Source organism: Acomys russatus, chromosome 5, assembly GCF_903995435.1.
Source record: "Acomys russatus chromosome 5, mAcoRus1.1, whole genome shotgun sequence".
Taxonomy (NCBI): Eukaryota; Metazoa; Chordata; class Mammalia; order Rodentia; family Muridae; genus Acomys; species Acomys russatus.
The window spans coordinates 67,295,938-67,320,976 of NC_067141.1; the positions used below are offsets into that span (position 1 = coordinate 67,295,938).

The 25,039-nt window shown below is 45.1% G+C and overlaps 1 protein-coding gene across 1 annotated transcript in view; it reads left to right on the plus strand.

Annotated features, from left to right (window-relative positions):
- The window catches only part of Sorcs3 (sortilin related VPS10 domain containing receptor 3), a 623,313-nt gene that overhangs the window by 165,015 nt on the left and 433,259 nt on the right, over positions 1-25,039 (plus strand). The window lies entirely within an intron of this gene.

The window sequence follows — 25,039 nt, forward strand, 5'->3', positions numbered from 1 at the left end:
TCAGCAGTAGGGCACTCCTCCTTCATGGCTGGTCTACTGGTCCTCAGCACCCTGTCTCTTTTCCCAGGCGGGGGGCACTGTTGCCCCTGTGACTTGTGCTTCAGCAAAGAGGCAGCATCCTTTTGGACCATGAAGCAGAAACAGTAACCAGGACAAAAATGTTTTCATGGGTTGGTCAGGAGAAAAAAATTCTTTAAATCCATCATTGTGATCATTTTAGATTTTATTTTATTTTGTTAGGGAGAAGGGAAAAATCCTCATCGATAAAGTGTACTTGGCAAAGTGGCTCTGTCGTCTGAGTAGTTTAGGGAAAGTCTTCAGTTTTCTGCCCTATTATTGTCAGTCTGCTTCCTGAGGAGAAAGGAGCATTTCTAGTCTCCATGAAAACCTTGGTTCTCTCAATAGCTTTCAAGGAGCTAATGCCGTGCCCCAGTGGGTAGGATGGGGGCTCAGAATGTGAACGAATCCAGTCCTGATGGTAGGAACCCAGTCAGAGGCCCGCTGGCTGCTGCCTGCTCCTCCACCCCTGCAGCGAGTCCTGTCACTGGCCCTTCCTGGAGTTTTCTTGCTCATCTTCCTGCCTTTGCTTTGCTTCTCTGGTATCTCACCCTATCCAGGCACACTGACTCCCTTCTCGAGATCCAGGCTTCTGCACTGACCCAGCCTCAGTGGCCTGAACTTGAGACCCACAGCTCAACCCTTCTTGCTTTTAGAGACCATTGTGCACACTGAGCCTGCAATACTGTTCCTGTTGCCTGAATTCTGCTTCCATCCAACCCTGGTCCATTTGCTTCTCTGCATGCGTTCTTGCTCATTCTCTTTGTCATTCCCTTCTCCAGGAAGCCTGCTTTGACGGTTCTCCTCTATCTACTGTCATCACCTCAGGCTCAACTCCGCCATGACACTCATTCTATTGGCATTGTGGGTCTGTTTCTAACTCACTAAATGGGCAATGTGCTGGGGTCTGAGTCTGGACTGGGCCTGCTTGTCTTTGAACCCATGGGATATACCAGCTTCTCTTAATGAACTGGATATAGAGAGCTTTGTTTGCAGCATCAGGGGATAAAACGAAACACATCGAGTTCTTACGTGTTCCATGGTCTTTTGATGAAGGTTCTCAGCACTGTTACCTCCTGAATATGGTGGTGGAGATGGCATGCCGCTTCTCCTCCAGATCGTCGTCAAATCCGCGTGGAGGCTTCTGAGAGGATGAGGGGACATGTAGTCCGTGTTTTCAGGACGCTTACTGTCTGATGGGGGCAGATAGAAAATGTGGATGGCAGAAGAAGAGCACAGGCTGTGATGATGGCTGGCCCACTAGCTCTGCTCCAGGCTGTAGAGCAAACACCAAGAAAGCCAGCCACAGAAGGTCTTGAATACACTGTTCTTGCACACACTTAGTATGAATAAGGGAAGACCTCACACTGCAATACAAAGCACATTCTCCATTGCTCCCATTCTTTTGTTTAAGACATTTTTTTTCTGTTCTGATTGTGACATATGTTAGCATTGCCATAATTATATATCAGTAGACATAGTCCTTTTAGTTAGTCCCAAGGCTAAGTCAGTCTATAAAGGCAGAAACAATTTTTCATTATGTCTTTATAGGTCATAATCTGAATCTCAAATACTAGTTTATTAATGGGTATATACATGTATGTTTATGTACAGTTATAAGAACCAACATACTTTTTGTGTTATTATAACTTATATGAGTGTGATTGTACTTTTCTGCTGTATTAACATAGACCCTGCTGACTAGTTTTCAGTTTGGAGTGACACCGTGGAATCTGTCAGAGAATGTGCCATTGCTCGCTTCAGGTTTTTCCACTGTTGACTATGGAGGCTGTTTAATTGCTGTGTTATTTCTGAGCAGGGTAGCACCTCTTATAAACATTTCTGTGCGAATAGCATCATTTCATTTTTTTCTTTTGAGTGATTTACATGGAAATGTAGGAGTATATTAGGCAAAGTGGCATAGGCAAAGTGAAGCATTAAATAGTTCTGTCACTCTGCCAAAGGCTCCTGGATAGGCCTGGCCCAGTATGCTGTGTCCCCGAGAGAACAGGTTGCTACTCCTTTCTTTATAATGTCTTCATTTTGTAGCTGCAGATGTCTTCTTTTGCTAATTAAGTGGTATTCTCACATTTCAGAGCTGAGTCAGTCTGCTGACAGTGAGATGCCAAGCTGCTTCCCAGCGTTGGCTCTCTCTGATTTCCGGGTCCGTCCACTGCCTGAGATCTTGCAGGGGCAGGATATAAGATCCCGAGATTCTGTCTTGCTCTGTTTCCCCAAAAGCACAGCCTCAGACTGTGAACTAACTCTTTCACTTGCCAGTTGTCTTTCATAAATGGCATCCATCTCAGGTAAACCCAAGAGAGAGTATCCGAGACTCAATGGAAGAAGAGTTCCCAAGGGACCACTCAGGATGACAACTGCTTGGTTTCCTTTAATTTAGTGCTTTGTTTTCAGTTGGTCCTTTTGTTAGCATAGAAAATAATAGGCCTCATAATGATGTTCCCATAACATAAATCTCTGTACCTTTCTCATGCTGCCCTCGTTCCTTTCACCTTCCTTGCTTGTCTCATTCCTTTGTCCAAACTCTCCCTCTTCTGTGTGTGTGTCTGTGTGTGTGTGTGTGTGTGTGTGTGTGTAAATCTAAATTCAACACATTAGAGAAAGCGTCTGTGTTGGTTCATCTTCACCGCCAACTGTGCCGGCCTTTGAATCACTTTTCAGATGATGCATGGCACCGTGTGTCTGTGGAGGTAATGTCAGAGAGGACTGACTAAAGTCTCCCGAGTGTGGATAGCCCCATCCCATCTGCTGGGGGCTTGGGAGTGACAGAACAAAAGAAGAGGAGAAAGCTGGTGGCATGCTGGCATTTCTACTTTCTGCTAGTCTTCTATGATGTGAGCTGTTTCACTTGCTTCTACCTCCAGATAAGACGAACCGAGCCCTCTGTAACTGTGAGCCAAAACAAATCCTTCTCTCCTTTAAGTTGCTTTTGTCTTGTGATTTGTCACAGTCACATGGACAGTCTCTGCTATCCCTCCTGACTTTGGCTCAGCTTTGAGCTTGTTGTAATGTACAGCTTGCAGAGCATTTGCAGTGTTTTGCTCTTCTAGAAACATACTGATTTCATCGTGGAAAACAAACCAAGCCTCTTCATAGTTCCCTCATGTTATTTTTCATCATACACGCATCAAATTAGTGTACCGTTGTATTTTGTTGGGTTGGAATGTCTGACTTTTAGGTGTTTGCTGTTCGAGTGGGCTAAGGGGATGACTCCACACATAAAGAGCTTGCCATGCAAGCATGAGAACTGGAATTTAGGTCTCTAGTGTACACATAACAAATTTAAGTAATGCAGACAAATGGATGGAACTAAAGACGATCATCCTGAGTGAGGTAACCCAGACCCAGAAAGACATGCATGGTATATACTCACTTAAAAGTAGATATTAGACTAACATGGATGTCCCCTGAGAGACTTCACCCACTGGGGGATGGGGACAGATACTGGGACTTGCAGCTGGACTCTGGGGGAATTGCTGTGAGTTATCTGGAAGAGATGGTGGATGGAAGGACTGGGGGGGGGGTGAGGTGGGATGGGGGGCAGTTGTCAGGAGCTCCACAAGGAGACTATCAAGATTGGCAGATGTAGACCCAGGGGGTCCTGCCCTATTCAGGTGTAGCCAATGGACAGCTCATTCTCCACATGGGGAGTAGGAGAGTGGAGAACTAACTCTGACAAGACCTCTGGTGCCCAGGATTTGATTGCTCCCCATTGTGGGAGAGGTCCTGTGGAAACACAAAGGAGGAGGATGCAGACTGTCTGGCAAGCTGTCTTGGTAGACAAGCTGAATTGGTGAGTTGTAGGTTCAATTAAGCAAGAGTATCTGACGTAGTGATCAAGGAAGTCAACCTCTGGCAGAGGGAGAGAGAGAGAGAGAGAGAGAGAGAGAGAGAGAGAGAGAGAGAGAGAGAGAGAGAGAGAGAGAGAGAACAACATTTTGTTTGATCTCTGATTTGAGTCCCACAGAAAGATCATGAAACGAGTTTTATCTTGGCATTAGGGAAGGGTTTCTAACAATTTCTGAAATGGCCCTTAACATACTTGTGCAACTCTGCTGTATGCATTAGGTAAAGCAGAAATATACAATTTAAAAATTATCAGCACTATTGTTCTTGACCAAAATCAAAATATTGGTCAACTCTGAAAAATATTGAAAATGGTATGTGATCTGCTGTATCAAATATTCATCTAAGACTTAATTCTTTAGGTAAAAACAAACACATCTATCAAATCAGTATAAAATTTGATTTAATCTTTAATAAATGATTAAGTTAGATGTATACTAAGGATTGATATTAAGTAAATTTATTTATGATTTATCACCAGTAAATGCTTGATTTTTATACTTATCTTATATGCCTATTTACCCAGGGACAAGTTAAAAATTTCTTGGGTTAAAAGGAATCCTTAGTGGAAAAAATTTAAAAGTCCTTTTCTAATCTGTTGGGGACTTTAAAACCACCTTATATTGGAGAACGCACAAAGACTGTGAGAGCCCAGATCTGCTGCTGTGTGATTTTGGGAAGTTCACTTGCTTCTCTGAGCCAGTGGATCATGGAGAGGCTAGGCCTCGACTCAGAAGACCACTGGCAATATCAATTGATGCTGCCTAGGGTGGTCCCATGCTTTCTGCTTCCTCCTTTCCTCTGCTCTGCTCTCCTATTTTGTAAGAAAGTGAAACTTTCTGTGTATATTGCAAGAGGACAGCATGCTGGGCAGCCACAGGTGTGTACTTGCAGCCTTTCCCTTTTCTTTCAGGAGAAGTGGAGGCTACTGGAGCTTGTTCTAATGCCAGCTCACACTTCCCAACTTCTCCCTCAGTGCCCAGCACTGAATTATTGGTCACTGTGGTTTTCTTTCTTACTCCCCATGCAGCCTAGGAGGTGGATGCTCTGATTACCGAAGGCAGCTGTGAGGCAGCGGGGTCCCAGTTACTTGTCTGATGGCCCAGAAGTATGTGCTGGAATCTCAGGCAAACGCTACTTGATGTCACGAACAGTTTCTGTTTTTAACTGACGTCTGGGGGCTATTCCTTCTTGTTTAATGGGTATGGGCGTTGGGAACCCACTGATCACTTGTTGCCTTGCTCCTGTGTTCACTCAGCTCACAGACCTCACTGCGCCCCACCGTGCACTCACGCTCATGTTAGATGTTAGAAATGTAGTGGTGTTACAGGCCATTTTCCTGTTTTGCCTTCAAGGTGGAGAGACCAGGAGGTTGAGGCCTAGCTAGTGTCCTGATAGTATAATCTTCCAGCAGGTGAGGGCACTGCCTTGTTCCTGTGAGGGCCACCTAGTAGTGGATGTCAGTGTAGGAGGGAGGTGAGGTTCGGCCTCTTGCTCTAGAAGTGAGTGTTTGGGGGTGGTCAGGAATCCTGGGTACCTTCCACTTCCTCAGCCCTCACCTCATGTCTCTATCAGCAGTGGTGTTTGTGGAAGGATGCCCACCCCCGCCCCCTGGATAATAACCTCTGGAGGGACTCTGGGAAGTTCCTGATTAAGTGGAGTTGTTAGGCTTCTGTAAAGAAATCTGACTCGTCATGGTGCCATTTTGATCTCTGGCTTTCTCTGGAGGTTCTGGAGGGTAACCCAGGCCTATGTGGGGAGAGAGTCCTTGTCACTATCTATGTCTCAGTAGAGTATTGAGGATTGACATGTGACACAGGCCCAGCTGCAGAGAACACAGTTACTAGAGCTAGAGGCAAGGCTTGGGCTGCAGCCTTGGTACAGAGGTGCCTTCTTGCCCAGACTTTAAGGCCCTTGTGTGTCTAGCTCCCTGTTTTTTTGTTTTTGTTTTTATTTTTGTTTTTCCCTATGGAGTAGCATGTATCTTGCTTCTCTGAGCCCAAAAGAAGTTGGCTCTCTGGTGCCCATGATTTGATCACTGCCCCTTGGAGGGGAGGCCTTGTGAGCACACAGAGGAAGGGGAGGCAGGCTATCCTAAGGAGACCTGATAGGCTGTGGTCATATGGTGGGGGAGGAGGTCCCCTTCTGTCAGAGGTCTAGGGGAGGGGAATAGGGTGGAAGAGGGAGGGAAGGTGAGAACGGGAAGATAAGAGTGATGGGATAACAATTGGGATGCAATCTGACAAATTATAATCAATGAAAAAGTTAGAAAAGGAGTTGTCTCTTTCCTGAACCTCAGCCAGCCTTAGTACCTTTAGTTACTTGAAGCTGTGTGTGTGCTAAATCTTGAAGAGTCCACATTTCCAAGTATACTTCATGCAAGACCTAGCCAAGGAGGGCACAGGAATCCTGTATTTAGGGTAGAATTGATCTATCCAATGAATTTCTTTTTCTGGAAGTGAAGTGTGGCTTCTGGGTAAGGGGCTACGCTTCCTCTGTGTCTATGTATGGCTGCTAGTTACAACACCCAGGTCTTTTCCTTCCTCCACTTCCTCTCTTTCTATCCTTTCTTCCTTCCTTTGAAGGAGGAAGCAGGGCAGACAAAAGGGTGTTGAAGAGGCCGTGCATCTTACCTGCGGAATCCAGGTGTGCTTGAACCCGAAGCGGTCTGCAAGCAATGCTGTCCTGTGTGAGGTTGTTTCTAACCCCTAGAAGCTTGCCTTGAGCTTCCCAGCCCATAATACCCTCAGTGCCTGCCCTTCCTCTTTCCTTTGACAGTTTCTATTTTGTTGATTTATCACATCTATTGTAATATTTTGACGGTTCAGCATATTTTGGACGCTAGTGTTGCACTATCTACCTGGGCATGTACACAATGTTTATACAGTCTCACACGTGTGCACACATGTGTTTACTCTATTGACTGTCCACACACAGTTGTCATGGGTTTTCCCACTCGACTATGTCTTTATGTTCCTGTGCCAAGATATAAATACAGCCCATTCTTTCAGACAATGCTTATCTACCCAGCAATGGGTATCTGATGTAGAGGAAGTCAACAGAGATCTCTTCCTAGGACCAGGGAATTGGGATCCAGCATTAGCACAATACTCTAGTGAGCTGGACCTCTGCTCCATGTAGGCTGCACTCAAGGGGCTGATGAGAGGGGAAAGTGGAAATTTCCTTCAGACTGCAGAAAGCTGGGAGGTGGAGCTAGGCCTTCACCTCTAGCCCTTGTGATTGTTCCATCAGAGTCAGAGCTGTAGTTTTGTCCTTGAGTCCTATAGGACTCCTTGCCACTATGACCTCCTATGCCCTGCCTCCTCACACTCTGCATTATGTTGGTCTCTGAGGCTCTTGCCATCTATAGAAAGAGCCTAACTCAAGATGCCTTTGACACCCATCAGTGCGATGTAGGCCCTTGTGAGGATTCTCAATCTGACCAATGGTGACTTTTTATTTGAAATTTTACTAAGTTTGAACATTGAAGTACTCCTGCTTCCAAGCTGCTATGTAGAAACCATCACAATATCAATATGCACTACTCGGTCAGGCGTTCACAGCCCATGAGACTCTGGCTCTTCACTGGCTTTTGTTTACACTGTTGCTTTTGGTGATATGCTTAAAACAAAAGGGAAGAAAACTAAATCCGAACTTAGTGTCTGTATAGAAATATCTATCAAAGCTAGAGATAAAGTTAGTGAAAACTGGAAAGTTTAGTAGCTTTGGGATAATTCTTGATAGAATTGTGATTGGTGACACAGCTAGGGGAATACACCTGTTATACTTAAAATCTGTGGATATGCAAGATTCTCACTTGAGAATTGCAAAGTGCTATACTTCTTAGGAATGGCTTATCCAATGCAGTTTGCCTAGCTAGCCACACCTCCAGTACCTTCATTCAATTCATGCACAGGGGCAACCAGAATCTACATTTACACAAAATTTATGTGATGAATTTGTTTGAAGTGGTTCATGAACCACACTGAGAGATGTTTACCCAGGGAACATGGCATTCTTCTAAGCCATCTGCTTGTCTGTCATCCATCCATCCATCCATCCATCCATCCATCCATCCATCACCTATCTACTTATTTATTATCCATCTATCTGTCATCTATCTATCTATCTATCTATCTATCTATCTATCTATCTATCTATCTATCTATCATCTATATATTATCTATCTATCTATCTATCTATCTATCTATCTATCTATACATCTACTTATCTCTCTCTCATATATCTTCAGTTGTCATCTCTCTCTTTATTTTTCTGACTCTCCTTCACCTCCCCATATTCTCATGTTTGTTTATTTCTCTGAGTAAGCTCTCCTCAGCTCCTTTTTATGTTCACAGGACCTAATAACTGTTGGCACATTTTAAATGTCTAGAAGATGCTTGCTGCTTGACTATTTGGGCTTAATTTCTTTTTGGCATTGAATCACAGCTCATACTATCCACATTAATGCACTAAGTAGTGGACAAGAGGTGTGTCCCACATCCATCACCTTCCCACATGGAGCCTACTCTTTTAAGTCAAAGCTCTAAATTTAGAAGAAAACTACCCTCTGGGATCTTCCAGGTAGGTAGTCAGGAGGGAGAAACTATGATTGAAAACCCAAAGAGTTCAAGTTTTAGAAGGATGGAGAAACAGGGTGAGAACTGGGAGCACCACGGGCCTCATTGCCAGGGAGCTGAGGTTGCCTAGGCACGTGGTTTCTTGTGTCTTCCTTAAGGCCCATGTTTAGAATAGGATGTTAGCTTGAGTTTGTATTTGTGATCCTTGAAGATTTTGTAGGGTTTGCTTTGAATTTGTCCTTCAGATTCCAGCTGAAGTTCTTGCATGTACCCCAGCTGCCATGGCAACTTCATAGGTGATGAACTGCTGAGTTAATTGGTACCTTCTAATCAGGAAGGAGGTGGAGTATGAAACCCTGGGAGGAACCAGTCAGATCGTTTTGAGTAAGACTATGTTATTAGCTGCTATTTACAAATCATGAGACTTTGCTTACTTAACTTTTGAAGGTTCTGCTTTACATCTGAAGGAAATAGGAATAATGATGTCACATGTCACCTGACAGCTATGGGGTTAAATGAGATGACTGGACTAACTGATGACTTCTAGCCTTACTGCCTTACTGTTATTATTAGCTGGAATATTATACGTGTTCGCATATTAGCAAATGTTTGTAGATATCAATGTTTACCAGACAAGGTTATATTTGTTTATTTACTCATGACAAGATCAAAACTTCAGTCAGGTATCTCAGAGTATCATGGGAACACACACATTTATGTTATAATGCATGAGGAAGTTGTAATGTTAGGAGACACTGATTCTTACACAAAGGAGCAAGTGAATCTCTGGCAGAGGTGAGGTGGTATTGTTGGAAGTTGTTTTATTCCAAGGCTTAAAAGGTTGGGAGGAGTGTTTCCAGTGTGACTGGAAAATGAGTGGAGAGTGGGGTCTGACTTTCACACGTACTCTGGTGCTCCATATTTGACCACGCCCCCTGGATGGGGAGGCCTGGTGGTACTCAGAGGAAGGATAGAAGGCTACCAAGAAGAGACTTGATACCCTATGAGCATATATAGGGGGAGGAGGTCCCTCTCAGTCACAGTCATAGGGGAGGGGAGTAAGGGGAAAATGGGAGGGAGGGAGGAATGGGAGGATACAAGGGATGGAATAATAATTGAGCTGTAATATGAATAAATTAATAAAATATATTTTAAAAAAAGAATAGACTGAACTGAAAAGGACAACTTACTAGCTAACATGACAGAAAATATTCAAAGTTAATGACTTTAAGTCAAACTTGATTCTGTGACTTAAACAGTATAATCAAGGATGTGGCTTCCCTGAGTATTTGCCTCGTGGCTTATACAGTGTTGGAGGCATCCTTTGGTCCGGCATTGCATTCCTTCCACATCTTAATGTTCCCCTGTACTCCTCACTGAGGTAGTCACAAAGATGTATCTAGTTTCAAAGGGAAGGATATAAATGCTACTACCACCCAGTCAAGATATGTCCAGGTCAAGTTTATAAGATAAGGATTTGGGATGAGGGACGTCAGGGAATATGATGGGCCACAGATAAAGAGGTGAATGTGGAGTCAGGTATTGAAGGGTGACTTACTGCTGGAAGAGAGGACGGCTGGGTACCAGAAGGCAGTGTGGCATGGAGCTGCACTTATATGTACATTTTGAGGTCAAGTGGGGGTAGTGTTCTTTGGTGGATCTTCTACATGCATACTGGTAAAGCCGAAGACAATTTAGCAGGTAAAGATGACATCTGCTGCCACCGTGCCTCTGTGAAGCACTAAGGTATCAGTTACTCTAAAGCGAGTGGCTTTACTGTAGGTGTCCCCCCAAACAGCCAACCTCAGACATGGCCCAGGACGGTCAGGCTTTACCAGGCAAGGACAATGCTGTTGACTTATTCTTCTCTTTCATCTTCTGTCTTGGGGTTCTGTTACTGAACCTCAGCATTGGAGGAGCTACTAATGTGTTTTTAGTACAGTAAAAGCCCTTGTTTGTGCAGAAAAGTCAGGGGGTTGGACATTGGTGAACCACCTGTCCACCCTCCATACAGAGCAGGGTCTCTGTAAGGAAGAAGCCCTGTCTAACCTATTGCAGCTTTTGGAGCAGAGCCAGGTACACAGTAGACATGCAAGGTACTTGGGAGATATAAGCCAAACAGATGTCACTTATTTCCAAGGTGAAGTGAAGTTGGGTTGAATTTTTTTGGGGAACTGTCAGCCGTGGAGAAGGGTCAGATTCGCTGGTTCCCTTTGAATTTAGTCCTTTTCTTTATCGCAACATCCAACTAGCTTCTTTCTCCACAGCAGGAGGCTGACGTGTCCTCCATTTCTGCTTCTGCACCGGGCAGTTCAGCTCTTAGATCTGAGGCTGTAACTTAGAGTACACCTTGCGAGTATTGTAGGATAGAGGTCGTTGGTTTGAACTCCATGTCATCCTACAGGCAGGGTTGAGGCCTCCTTTTCTCTCTTTCCTTCCCAAGTTTCGCTGGTGTGGACTCTGGCTGTAGCTAAGATACACGAAGAACCTGTTTCTACAGAGATACTTGACAAAAGGTGAATTCTCAGGACTTTTACCAGGGGAGGGAAGGACAAGGAAGCACGAGCAAATGCATGCTGGTGAATCAATACAGATATACTCTGTGTTCTTTGTTGTTGGTCCTAGGCTACAGTACAGAGGGCTCCCAAGCCACATGCTGTAGCTTCTAGAGGTTCCTTGTCTGCTTTAGGAGTCACGCGAAGACTAAGCTCAGGCTTACATTAATTTAAAGGTCCAGATACATTTCTTAACCTGAAGCTAGCAGAATGCTGGCCTCCTCATAGGAGACAGAAAAGGACAATTCCCCATAAGGTCTGGCACTTGCTCTGATGACACTAAATTCTTCTTCCTCTTATGTAAGGGATTTCAAACACTTCAGTGGTTGAACTATGGTCGTCCTACTGGAGCACGTGGTATCCAAATTCTGGTCCAAGGGTCTAGACAGATAGACATCTGTGCTCCTCTCTGTGTCCTGACTTGAGTGGGATGTCCCTTCATCTGCCTAGTCTTGGGATGGAGACCTCATGGCTGAGATTTCTGCTGTTCTGGCTTGAAAGCTAGAACAAAGCCAGTGTGGCAAGAACAGGGACTCTGGGCAAGGTGAGACCCAGACCAGAAGAATGTGTAGCTTTGACCAGACCTGTGAAGGCCAAAACAATGTTGTTCAAGTACAGAAGATCCCTGGAAGGCCAGAGAGGAGAGATGTTGAAAAGCGAGCCATGCCTGTAGAGACGGCTGACTCACGGTCACCAGCAAGATGGAGTAGAGTGAGAGTCAGGGCCTGGCCGGTTTCCAAGTCAGGGAAGGTGCACAGCCGCAGGAAGTAGCAGGCCGTGTGGGTAACTTGGGGCTACAGGGACCTGTGATTGTCCTCTTGTGCATTTTGGAGCTCAAGCTGAAGCCTGCCTCCATGACTATGATGAGGCACTCACTTCCGGAAATCTCAGAGGCATTTCCTCTCATCTGCTAAGCCCCAGTGGCAATATTTTACCACTACTTTCCCAGAGATCTTTCTCCTCCTTCCTCTCTTTTACTTCCCACAGATACTGTCTCAGCTAAGACCTCTTACTTGTTACCATTAGGCCATTGTAGCAGCTTTCTCAGCGGACTTCATTCCTTCCATCCTCAGTGGCCCACGCTCCACACTCCTGATAAACTGGCTTGATGGACGCTGCATCACAGTGGGTGAGGGGTGCTTGCTTTCCCTTTCTTTGCAGAGGACCCATGAAAAAAGAAATGTGATATTTTCCCTGAGCTGTTTTATAATCTGGTTTAGTCCCTGCCTTTGATCTTTTACAAAGCATTCCTGACTAGTGGCTGCCTGTAATCCTGGGAACAGCTACTGGGGCCAGCAGGGCAAGCAATTGGCTGTGTACTCCTGAGACCTGGGAGAGGAACACTGATCTCCTTTAGGGATGGGGGGGAAGGGGAATGGATGCTTGGGGGCAGGATTCATGCAAACAACCCCTGAAATGAAAGAGAAAAATGGCAGGATCAAAGATCACACACCAGTCTCCGTGGACTTATATGGACCTGTTAACTTCTTACTGTGGAACTCATCACCATGTGGCCACGCAAAATGAGAATCCTAAGCTTTCATCTCTGCATGAGAGAGAAGCCAGCAAGTCTGCTCAGCATTTGTGAGGTCCACACTGTTATCACTAAAGAAACGAAATGCTCCTTTTTGGGGACATGGCACCTCCCCCCACCCCCAACATAGATGGCAGTTACCTTCTTGGCTTAGAGCAATATAGAGTGTATATGTTACATGCTGGTGTGTGTTAGGTCTCAAACCCAAGATGGATGGATAACTGAGATGCCTATTTAATGTATCAAAGTGGATGCTGCCTACCAGATGCCCAGCATCACAAGTCCATGTTACAGAGATACCCTACCCCTAACCTAAACTTCTCCAGCCTCCAGTCTTCACTTCTCTTCCTCCAGATTTTCTTCCCTATATAACTCAGCCATTTTGACTAGGTGCCCTCTTGGCTCTTCTCTCTTGGTCTCTTGGCTCGCTTCTAGCCTCTTGACTCCTGTTTCCTCTCTCTTCCTCTCTTGCTCTCCCTACTACCCTTCTCTCCCCTCCCATGTTCCAGTTTATTCTGCTGACCCAGTTCAGTCTGGATCCATCCAGATGCCTCTGGATGTGCTCTCCCTTATATCTACAATAAGCCTTCTCCTTGACCATACCTGGGAGCAGGCATGTCCTCAATTTTTCATTCAGGCTAGAATAAATTGTACAGTCTGGAGTTCATAGCAAGATTATCTGGTTCACACCATTTTCTCTCCCCCTAAATGAACAGGTTGCTGAATTCCTCTCTGCATTGTTGGTTGTACATGGATGCTTTACTCTTAAGTCAGCTCTGCCCTTTGCTCACAGAGCCCTGGCTCTGGTTCTAGAATGCCAGCATCTGTGGGTATAGGAACTGTCAGGGAAATCTGGGATTATTTGGCCCCACCCCTGTTGCTAGGTTGCCTGCTACCTACATCATTTCCAAGGAATGGGCATCTCTCTCATTTTCAAAGCCCCTTGGGGAAATGACAGCGAATGGATTTTTAATTCACTTTTAATGGCTTGTTACACAAAACTGAAACAACCCCCTACCACTCGGCAACCATTTTTCACAAGCTCCTTGTTTCAACAACACCATTTCCTTAATCCGTCATTCGCCTTCTCCCCAGCTACCAAATTCCATAAATCATTTTCTAAACAATGGCCCTCTTTTAAGGATGACTACTGCTTATTAATGTCTATATAGTTCCCATTCCTTTAATATTGGAGACATAGGTTAACCTCTCAAGTGCATGGTGGGGACAGTTTTTATGTGTGGATGGTGCAGACTATGTTGTCCACCTCCTACCAGTGGTGTGCAGATTGTGTTCAGTGTGTAAAGAGCACCAAGCACAGCATCTGGAACTTAGTAAGTACTAAGTAAATGCTGGGGTGCCCCTTCTGTGTTTACACTGCTTGAGTATGGACCATTCTCATCTCTCAAGTGGCATTCTTTTGCTAGAGCACTAAGTTTAATCTGAATCCCATCACGTTCACGTCTTCTCTATGAGTCCTTGGAGAATAACAGCTTTCTAAAACTAAGTTGCATTTGCTGTTTTCCATTCCCGCCTCTGTATTATTTACCTTCTTGTGACAATTCTGGAAATTCTTTTGCACATCACTTTGAAATTTCCTTCCGGCAAGGCCAGGCAGACTAGCATGTCTAAGCAGACTTTTGAAAGGACATCGAAAATTATAGTTGTCCATATCTCATCACTAGTCAAGCCTCTCGTTCTCCATGAGGATGCTCTGACCATCTCCCTGTTGTTCTCCATGAGGATGCTCTGACCATCTCCCTGTCGTTCTCCATGAGTATGCTCTGACCATCTCCCTGTCGTTCTCCATGAGGATGCTCTGACCATCTCCCTGTCGTTCTCCATAAGGATGCTCTGACCATCTCCCTGTCATTCTCCATGAGGATGCTCTGACCATCTCCCTGTCGTTCTCCATGAGGATGCTTTGACCATCTCCCTGTCATTCTCCATGAGGATGCTTTGACCATCTCCCTGTCATTCTCCATGAGGATGCTCTGACCATCTCCCTGTCATTCTCCATGAGGATGCTCTGACCATCTCCCTGTCATTCTCCGTGAGGATGCTCTGACCATCTCCCTGTCATTCTCCATGAGGATGCTTTGACCATCTCCCTGTCATTCTCCATGAGTATGCTCTGACCATCTCCCTGTCGTTCTCCATGAGGATGCTTTGACCATCTCCCTGTCATTCTCCATGAGGATGCTTTGACCATCTCCCTGTCATTCTCCATGAGGATGCTTTGACCATCTCCCTGTCATTCTCCATGAGGATGCTCTGACCATCTCAGCCAAGGCTTGTGTTCTCTTTTCAGCACTTGTACTTCAACACTGAGTCTCTCTCGAAGCATGCTATGCTGTGAATAGTGCTAAGTTTGTCATGTTACAATGATGAAAACTGGGTTCCTGTCCTGGAGGATCACAATCTCTCATGATCTTAGTAGAGATTACGTAGACGCAGAAGATTATAATATAAAGCAGTGGTAGTATGATTATACATGTGTGCTGGGGGAATCAAGTTCAAGGGGAGGCCATTTCTGTCTTTGGGGACCAAAGGGACCTGAGGGAGCTGAGAGTATTCACAGTGAAACTTGAAAGATGAGGAGAGCACCAGGTGGAGAATGGCAGGTGTGACCCCTGACCAGGTGGAGAATGGCTGGTGTGACCCCTGACCAGGTGGAGAATGGCAGGTGTGACCCCTGAGGAGGGAAAGAGGATGTGAAAGAGGACAAGGGGGGTGAAATGGAGGAAGGGTCAGTCGCTATTCCAGTGTGGTGGAGTTTAGAAATTATTCTGAGAAACTGACTCCAGAAGAGGCTTAAAATGACATCAGGTCATGTTGGGAAAGACTTTTCTTTTTACCATGCTGAGGAAATCAGCTTTACCTCAAAGACACCTTAGAACTTACTTTTGGCATTAGGGAACTAGAGTTGAGGTCTGCTGTGGCTATCTCATTCTGGTAGAATGATGGATAAGGGTGGGGATTAGAAGCTAAGTAAGTAGTCATCTCTCAGGCTTTGCAGTCATCACATAGCTAAACCTTTTATGTGAGCTCTCTGTGGCATTTGGCATGGCCGATCACCTCGCCTTCTACTTTCTTTACCTGGCCTCCAGAATCTGTACTTACTTATTATCCTTGGATTTTCTAGACTGTATACCTGACAGAAGAGATTAAATACAAGGACTGTTCCTAAGGATGCTGCAAAGTCCAGAAAAGCAAGGACCAGAAGGATAGCATTGCTTCAAAATCAATAACTATGAGAATCACAGCACATGTGCACAGAGTCACAGGAAGAAAGACTGAAAGTTGAGGGTTTCTCCCATGCAGGATCTCCCTACAGAGGTTTCTAAGAGGAAGTTAGGAGCCTCTTCTGTGGCTCTTTTCTCAGGTGTGTCTCCAGGAACTAGATGCATGAAGGAAGTGGCTTCCTACCTTCAGCCACACTTGTGCCTTTACAGGACTGCATAAGACTGGAGGTTAGCTTACTGTGAAGGGCAGGGAGGGGCTGAGAGAAAGCCAAGAGAGAGCATAGTGTGTAATTTGGCTACAGGTAGCATCCTTTTCAGCCTTCTGTTCCAGTGTGCCATTGTGATTCTGCCTAGTGTAATAGAACTGCTTTTTAGATCAGAAGGTTGTTTCGCTGTCTTCTAACGAAGTGATACATGAAGTCCCATTAGTTGCTGTGGTTTCTCTGGGTGATATTAATTACTTTTGCTGTCCTGTCACAATCCTTTGTGGTTAGTCTGTGCATTAAAATAGTTGTGATGTTAACTACTGCACTCTTTGAATAAAACAAAGACTACATGGAGAAGAGAGAAAAATTTATGGGATCTATCTATGTATCTGTGTATTTATGTATCTATGTATCTGTGTATATGTGTATGTATCTATGTATCTATCATCTATCTCTATCTATCATCTATTTATCTATTATCTATCTATCTAATTATTTATTATCCATATCTACTTATCTATTACCTATCATCTCTATCAATCAATCTATCTATAATCTATCTGTCATCACTCACCATCTATTTATGTATCCACCCATTTTCTCATAAAACAAGGAAAACATACATAGTGCCTATACTATTCATTTCTATCACTGGCCATGAAGCCACAGTTGGTGAGCTGGCTCAACTTTTTTCTTCAGCCCATTTCACATTTCCTTTGCCCTTAGTCAGTGCCTTGAGTGTTCAGCATCTCAAGCTGGTAGCATGAGTTTGTAATCCAAACCCTCATTCCTGAAGGGCCTGGGTTCTTAATAGTTTCCCTTTATTACTTCAGTCTTCCATTAACTTTTACTTTAGGACTTGAAAATAATTAGAGGACTTGAAATTAATTAGAAGACAACAACGATCAGAGGCTTTAAGCATAACTCTCCTTGGGTCTCCTTGGGACAATCCCATCTGTTTCCCCTTGGTAACGTGGACAGATCACCTCAGCTAGTAGGTAACCCCTTCTTTGCCTCAGAGTAACAGGAGATGCTCAGGTCAGATGGATACAGACTGCAGTCTCCAGTATGATGCGACAGGTGTTTTGTCTCATGGTGAAGCCCAGAGCTGGAGGACATGAAGAAAATACTGAGTGACGGCTAATAGCGCTGAAAAGTGAGATTAGTAACCCCATTTTTGACTCTCCACTTTCAGTGCTCTAGGAGATAATGTCATAATTTCATGCAGGTCTTGGCTCTTAGCTGTGTTGCTACTGTGTCTTCAGAAGTCCTCAGACTTTGGTGTCAGGCCAGCTGCCTGCTTCTGGGTGGTCAGGTCTAGATATTGCCAGTAAACTCCACAGACATGACCACAGCTCTCCTCCATCTGTGGTGCCATGAGCTATTTGTTGGAAGGCATGCAGTGTAGATCACTGTGACAGTGAAAAGAGCATTAGGGAATAGAAAATTGTAGGTCTGCCATAGTTGATTAATGAGGGAAGGCAGTTCCTGTGCGAATTGGTTTCCTCTCTGGTTTAGGAAGGGTTATCTGTAGCCAGTCTGTTCTTGGGTATTGCATGGAAGCAGGGCTTGGATGGTTTCAAGTGTTGGCAAGTTAAGGTGCAGCAGTTACATAATCTTCCCTCTGCATCATAATGGCCACAGGACAGCCACAGGGGTGTGGATTCATAGCACGTGGCTTCTGCAAAGAGGAATCTGTGTACCTCATTTCTAAGTCTTCTCACAGTAACCACCATTGTGTTCACTCAGGACAGTCACCCTGTGCCAATTGGAGAATCCGGTGAGACTGGCTTGTTGATAAAATGCTTTCATGCGTAAACCTCATATCCACAATATCCATGCCTGAGTCTGGTCTTTTCTCTCTTAACACTGTCTGATCTCTGAGGTCTCCAAGTGATGTTTCCAGGCAGGCCTTCCTCTCTGAGCTCTTAACTCAAGATATCCAGCTTACTGTTTGATTTTTGCATTTCAGTGTCTCTTGGGTGCTTCGAACACACTGCTCAATGCTAACCTGGTCTTTTCCCCAAACTCTCCTAGGGGCCTCATCTTACAGCTTAGCTCCCTGCTGTCAGCTTCTCAAACCCAGATGCTGATGTTTTCTCTGACTAAGCTCTCTTAATTATGCCTTGTTATCCCATCCTTTTTTTTTTTTTTTTTGGCTTTTCCTCCAGTATATTTTGTTCCGACCTCTCTCTTCCCATTCTCCTTTCTCCTCCCTCCTGGCTTTTGCTAAGGTGCAGCCCACACTATGTTTCACCTGGGCGGTTACATGTGGCTCCAAATTCACTTTTGTTTCCTCTGTCTCTTTGCATACGGCAGCTAGAACATTCTGTTAGAACTTAAATCTCCTCCTTACTTCTCCAGTGTCTTCTGGCTTGACTTAGAGTAAGAGCCAAAGTCCTTATAGTGACTTGCTAGGCTTACTGAGACCTGGACCTCCCAGTCCTCTCTTTCCCATGACTTTCCCCTCGCACCTCCGCAGCTTCCATAATTTTCATACCATCCCTTGAATTTTCTAAGCAGACACCTGCCCCAGGACCTTTGCACTGACTTGTTCCCCTGCCTTGATGTTTCTCATCAGAGATATACACAAGTAGCACAATCTCTCACCTCATTGAGAAGTTTGTGCGAATGCCAGCTTGCTATCAAACTCTTGCCTGGGCTGCCATTTGCTTTTTCTGTTTTGTGCCCCTAGGAACCATCCTGTACATCGCCAGTGTCTCACATCCTCCTTGTGTATTCCTGTCTCCTCCTTGGTATTCTTCACCATCTGGCTGTTGCCGCTTGCTACTTATCTCTTCAAGTTAGAATATAAACTTCACGAGGGCAGTGACGCTGCCTCACTTTCGTCTTTGCTGAATGCTGAACCCCATATGAAGTGGGTTCATGAACAGACGACAAATTACATAGGCAAGACATGGGAGATGTCACTGGTCTGTGGCACACTTCAGAAAACTCAGTGTTCTTACAGTGTGTAGGATGAGAAGGTTCTGAGGATCACGTGGAGCTTTCCTCTTAAGCCCCAATGTTGGTACCACCTGAATGAACTAGGGAGAAGGCCTCACAGTTTTCCAAAACGTCAAACACCATACATGTAGTGATGACATTGCAGTCTCTTTGTGGTAATTAACTCTCTGTCCTCCCAACTACACTCGAAATTCACAGTAGGCAGCATCACCCCCCCCCTTTTTTTTCTGTACATGAAACCAGTACCCTGACAGCCTTGTACTGTGAAGTCAGTTTGGATCTGGCTGAAGATGTGTTTCTGTTCCCTGGAGGTTGGGGCTCCCCCTTGTGGAAGGAGATGCTGAGATTCACAGTTATGCTGGGACTTAAAGTACAGGCTGGTAGGCTTATAGGCATTCGTGAAGAAGTGTATTCCCAGCATCTCATCTGCATTTCATTGTTAATTGCTCTTGGTAAAGAAAACCAGCAGGTCCCTGTTTCAATTAGCAAGGAGAGAAGAACACTGTAGTTAGAGCAAGGACAGGGCGGTACAGTTTATACCCTGTTCCCTTTGGTACTACAAATTGAACTAAGGGCTTCTGAAGTGTTCTTCCAATGAGCCATAGACCCAGCCACCCCTTTAAAATTCTTTATTTTAAGACAGTACCTAACAAGGCTTTCTAGGCTGCTCTGTACCCACCATGAAGCCCAAAATTGACCCTGAACTTGTGATTCTCCATCTCAGCCTCCCAAGTAGTTGTCATTACAGATTCATGACACTGCTCCTGGCTGTCCTGTACGATCACTTCCGAGCACCTTGTTCTTGCTCTGAGCCAATAGTTCCTTTAGTTAAAAGGCTCCAAGCACAAAGAAATGTAAAGAGATGAAAATGTTCATTACCTGGATTGATCAGCACATAGTGCGAGAAAGCATTCAGAACCATCCATGCGGTGCCCTGTAAGGATGTGCAGGTAGTACACTCACTCAAGAAGGAAGGGAAGGACCAGAATGACATGAAGGAAGGAAGGAGAGGGAGAAGGAAGGAGGGAAGGAAGGAAGGAAGTTAGGAGGGAGGGGAAAGAGGAGGGCAAGAGTCCCTTGGATGGAAAGGAATCAAGCTTTCAGAAAGGCTTTAATGAACTAAAGTAATTTTCCTTCCGAGTAAAATTTTACAGGCATTAAATGTTCTCACTCCACCGACTGTGCTCACAGGCGGGAACATGTTGGTGATTTATGAATTTGCAGATTATGCGTTATCCTTTCAGAGGACAGGACTCCCCTGGGGCTTCTTGCCCACCGCCTTCCGGAGCTGAGCTGACTAGAGTGGCCAGGTGAAGGCAAATGGCTCTAATCTGCAGTCTTCTCTATGTGTACTAGGCTCTGGAGCAATGGGCAGTTTTTAAATGTGTCTGGCCACTCTGCATTCTGAATGGTGCCCCACTAAGTAAGATGTATCATTATCTGTTGCTCTGTCCATCAGATCACATCGCCAATGCTGCTGTAAGCCTCTTCCATAGAGCAAGCATGGGGCAAAGGGAGATATAGAATTTAGACATGGGAAAAGGTAAGAGGATTCTTGGATGCAAAGAGGCTGCAGTTTCTGAGCTTGCGTGCTTCCTCTCATACAGAGTATGATGTGTGAACAGGATAGAAAGCCCCACACTACAGAATCCTCTGGCAACCTTGTTGAGGGTCTGGACTCAGTTCCAGTACAGATGATCTCGGAAGGCAGCAGATAAAGCAAGCTCTAAATTTCATGCCAATAGGAACTGTTTCTATTTTAATCACTTCATCTCACATGGTACCTGGCAGAGGGCAGGAATGGATGAATGAGAGAGAGAGAGAAAGAGAGAGAGAGAGAGAGAGAGAGAGAGAGAGAGAGAGAGAGAGAGAGAGAGAGAGAAAGAAAGAAAAGGGAGAGTGAGAAACAGCAATATCAATTGCTAGTGTTGCATGCTTGTAGCTTGGTTGAACATCTGGGAGCATCTCAAGACATGGAGGCCTGAGAATGAGGCGAGTAGGTATGAGTGGACGACCAAAAAAGCGCCAGGGCCAGATACACCCGGTGCTGCTCTTTCTCCATACCGTAAGTGGCAGATTGGTATTCTTCATTATGGTGTATTTCACATACTGCCACCTTCTTTTTATAAAACTTCCACTCACTCACAAGGACCACACCAGGTTATGGTTACTTTCTACTTGTTCTCCTAGTGTCTCCCATGCCTTATTTCCTTCTCCAAGAAGGACTCCTGTGCATAGCATCCAATGCATGGTTGCCCCCAGCCCACCCCTGCACCATTCCACAACCTGTCCAGCCTCCCTCTCAGCTGTTTGTCACTCCTGGGACTTCTCCTCCTGCCCAGTTCTCTATTCTTTCTACCCATTATGGGTAGTAGGCAGGCAAGCAAGCCAGCCAGCAAGCAAGCAAGCAAGCCAGCAAGCAAGCAAGCAAGCAAGCCAGCAGGCAAGCAAAGGCCAGTAGTAGAACCAGATTCTCACCACGTGCTAAGCCTAGCATTCACAGCCCTTTCTTCATGCTGAGGTTTTGCTAATTACAATCTCTGGGTGTAACTTCTTCCTTGTCTCATGCTATCCATGCGTCCCTCCTGTGCTTGTCATCTCATCTCTTTTCTGTTGTCATACATTTGTCATCCATCCATAGGTCCTTGGGTAGTACCAGCCATGTGTAGGGCTGTGTGCTTGGCATTGGGCATGCAGCGTGGCATGAGCTGGGATTTTTCACCCCAGAAACATCACAATATTACAGAAAGGATAGGCATACACTGAAGTCACGTGGGGGATGTGAGGGATGTGTTATGAGGGATGAAGGAACAGGGGTGTAGGGAGTCTAAGGAGGCCAGGAGCCGCCTTAGATAAGGTTCCTGTGCTGACATCTTGCTAATTTTAGACACACTTACGTCAATTTCCCTTATATTGTACTATGTGTGTATGGATGCATACCACTTACGAGAAGGGAAGAGTGCTATTTATTCATGAATTATTCCAATTTGTTTTCATTTACTCTATTATCTAAAATCCTCCAAGGATTTTAGCCAGTTAGGCCAAAAAGATACTTATTCGACAGCCTGCAAGAAGCCTTGTCACCTAACAGTTTGCTGAGTTATTTCCTCCGCACACACCTCTGTTTACTGTCCCTTACTCCAAAAGCAAAGAGAAGCAAAGTCGCTGTGACCCCTTGAGCTCCACCTTCTCTGGCTTTCAGAATTTAGCTGTTGTTGTCTTTCCAGTTTTTCCAAAAGGTGTTCAGGATACATTTATAGAGCTCATGAATGGATGATAAATTATCTGAGAGGGTGGGGATTTGCTTGTGGTTGCTCTTTCTGTTTTTGTTTTTGTTGTTGTTTTGTTTTGTTTTGCTTTTGTTTTTACAACCTTGTTCTTGAGCTGTATAACACTGATCATGAAATATCAGAGTAGAAGTAACAAGGCTGACTGGGGCCTGGTGGGACCTTGCCTCTGGTTAGCCAAGGGACAGGGGTTGTTTGTTTCATCTCCGATGTCTGTTTTCTCATCTGCAAAATGGAGATATGCCTGCCCTTGTCGTAAGGGTTTGGTGTGAGCGTGAGAATCACAGAGTTGGGCCTTCATTTAATACTTGATCCTGCTTTTCCTTGTTTGTATTTAGCAGCCGTGCCCACTCTTCTGGAGCAGGCCTGGAGGCATTGCTCTGGCTCTGCAGTCTATGCAGTGTGGATCCAGTGTGTTCCGGGCATGTTTCTCTCTCTCTCTCTCTCTCTCTCTCTCTCTCTCTCTCTCTGATCTAAATGCTTGCTCAGCAGTCTGGATCTTATTAGGTGGTTTGTTGTGTTGATGTGCAGTCTTCTCTGGTAATTTCCTCTTTCCCGGAGGCTGCTGAAAGGCTCTGAATGATAAGAGTTGCCAAGGACAAGAAGGGTGGTTTTCCTTTGCTCTTGATTTTGTTTGCTCATTGCAGATGTTATAAGCCTGAAGGCTATATTCTCATCTCTTCATAGCTCTATTGTGGCCGTCTATGCTGGGTTCCAGGGGAAAGGGAACTTTTAGGCCTTGATATCGTGTTCTGACTTTTCCTTGGAGGACACAGGTAGGGCTACACTTCCTGCTTGGTTTATTAAATTACGTCTGTCTAAGTTAAAGGACAGATTGTGTGTCCAGATCGGGATCTCACTGTGCCAGAATGGGTGGCAGCACTATAGGAGAGAACTGGCAGAAGCTTTGTGTGTGTGATGGAGGCTTTCTGAAAGTTTGAACCTCTGGGTGCCCTAGGGAGCTCTCTGGCTCTGGCTCCCAGGATCTATGGAACCAAACTCTATGAGAGTAGATGCAGCAAGTATACATTTACCAAGCCTCCTTGCTCTCTGCATAACTTTGGGTGGCAGCATTACAAGCACCACCTTGGTGCACTCAGTCCAATGTAGTCATTGTCAAGCACCCCACCCCCCAAGTCTCTGTCCCTCTGGGTAGGCAGAATTCTGCAAATTCCTACCCAAACATGCATATTAGTCATTATCTCAACAGCTCTTACTGCCTAAGAGACTTAAAATGCTGGGCCTGCTTGTGAAGCAGACAGAGAGACCATCATCCACCTTCAACTTGTTCAGAGTCTATTGGAGAGGGCAACTCAACTGACACCCAGAGACTGGGGAAAGCATGTTAACCGGAAACAATGTGACTCAGTTGGAAACAAAACAGAACTTAGAAGGAGAGAAAGCTAACAGCATAGCTCGGAGAGGCCTGCAAAGCTACCATTCCTCGGGAGGGGAGCACTGTTGACTGAAGACCCCAGTGGTGGTGCTGCAGCACCCACTGCTCCCTGCTTGCCAAGTCTGTATCTCTCAAGGGCTGTTTCCAGTCAATGACCAGGTGCAACAGGGACACCAAACCATACTCCTTTCCTAATGACATAGAACTGGGGAGAAATGGGGTGATATGCCTTGTTCCTGCAAATCCCAAGATGGTGACTCTGACTTCTTCCTGGTTACATGGGTGTGACCTTCTTTTTCCAAACTTGTCATGGGTGCCCTCAGCTGTTTATGCCTTGACATGGTGGCTTTGATGATGGCTACATAGATAAAAGAAGAGTCAAAGAAAGGATAGAAGATACTGTGTGTGTGTGTGTGTGTGCGTGTGTGTGTGTGTGTGTGTGTGTGTGTGTGCGCGCGCGCGCGTGAGCACTTGCGTGCATGCATGCATGCTCAACAGACAGAAATTCTATGACTCATGCTGGGCATTTGATTGAACAGATTAGGGAAAATTCTGGGACTTCCTCAATCACTAAATATAACAAAGAGGAAACCAGCTGTGAATGAGAGAGGCCAGGGCCACTGCGTGACCCCAGAGTAGTATGCATTGTGTATGTTACATACTCCTTGCTCTTGTGCTGCAGAGCCACACCTCAGGTGGCTTGGAAGATTCCACAGTTTTACACATTTCCATGCTATTTCTATAACTGAACACCACCCGTGAGAAACCCGAGGCCTCCAGTGATAGCTTTATAGATAAACTGAATATCCCAAGTCAACTCTGCATGGTCTCCTTTTGGCCCATAATGGACCATGATCTCCTTCCTTCAATTTTCTTCTCTATGTGGAAGAAATGGGGACAGGGCTGATTGACCCCATGGAGTGATGGATGAGAATAAATCTCCAAATGAGCACTTTGTTGTGAGTTAAATGCCATAAAATGTTCAATATAATGCCTGATTATTTTTCTTTAATCTTAAACGGATACGTAGAATGGGAAAGCCCCATCCTGGAAGAAGAAATTAATTATCTCAGAGAGAGTTTAATGGCTGCTGTGCAAATGAGTTGGAGGGAATTAAACTGTGGAATGGGAGGGATTGGAGAAAAGTGAAATGAGATGTGTATTAAATTTAGATAAACAATTATATGCAACAGGATACTCGAATTACCCACCTGCATGTTGTTGCATGTAATACAAACGATGTGGGCAGTTAGCATTCTTGTAGGCAGAAGATTGTGCTTAAGCCTCTGTCCAGGCACACAGTGGGTTAGATATGGGATTGTCCTACACTCAGATTCTCAGCTTC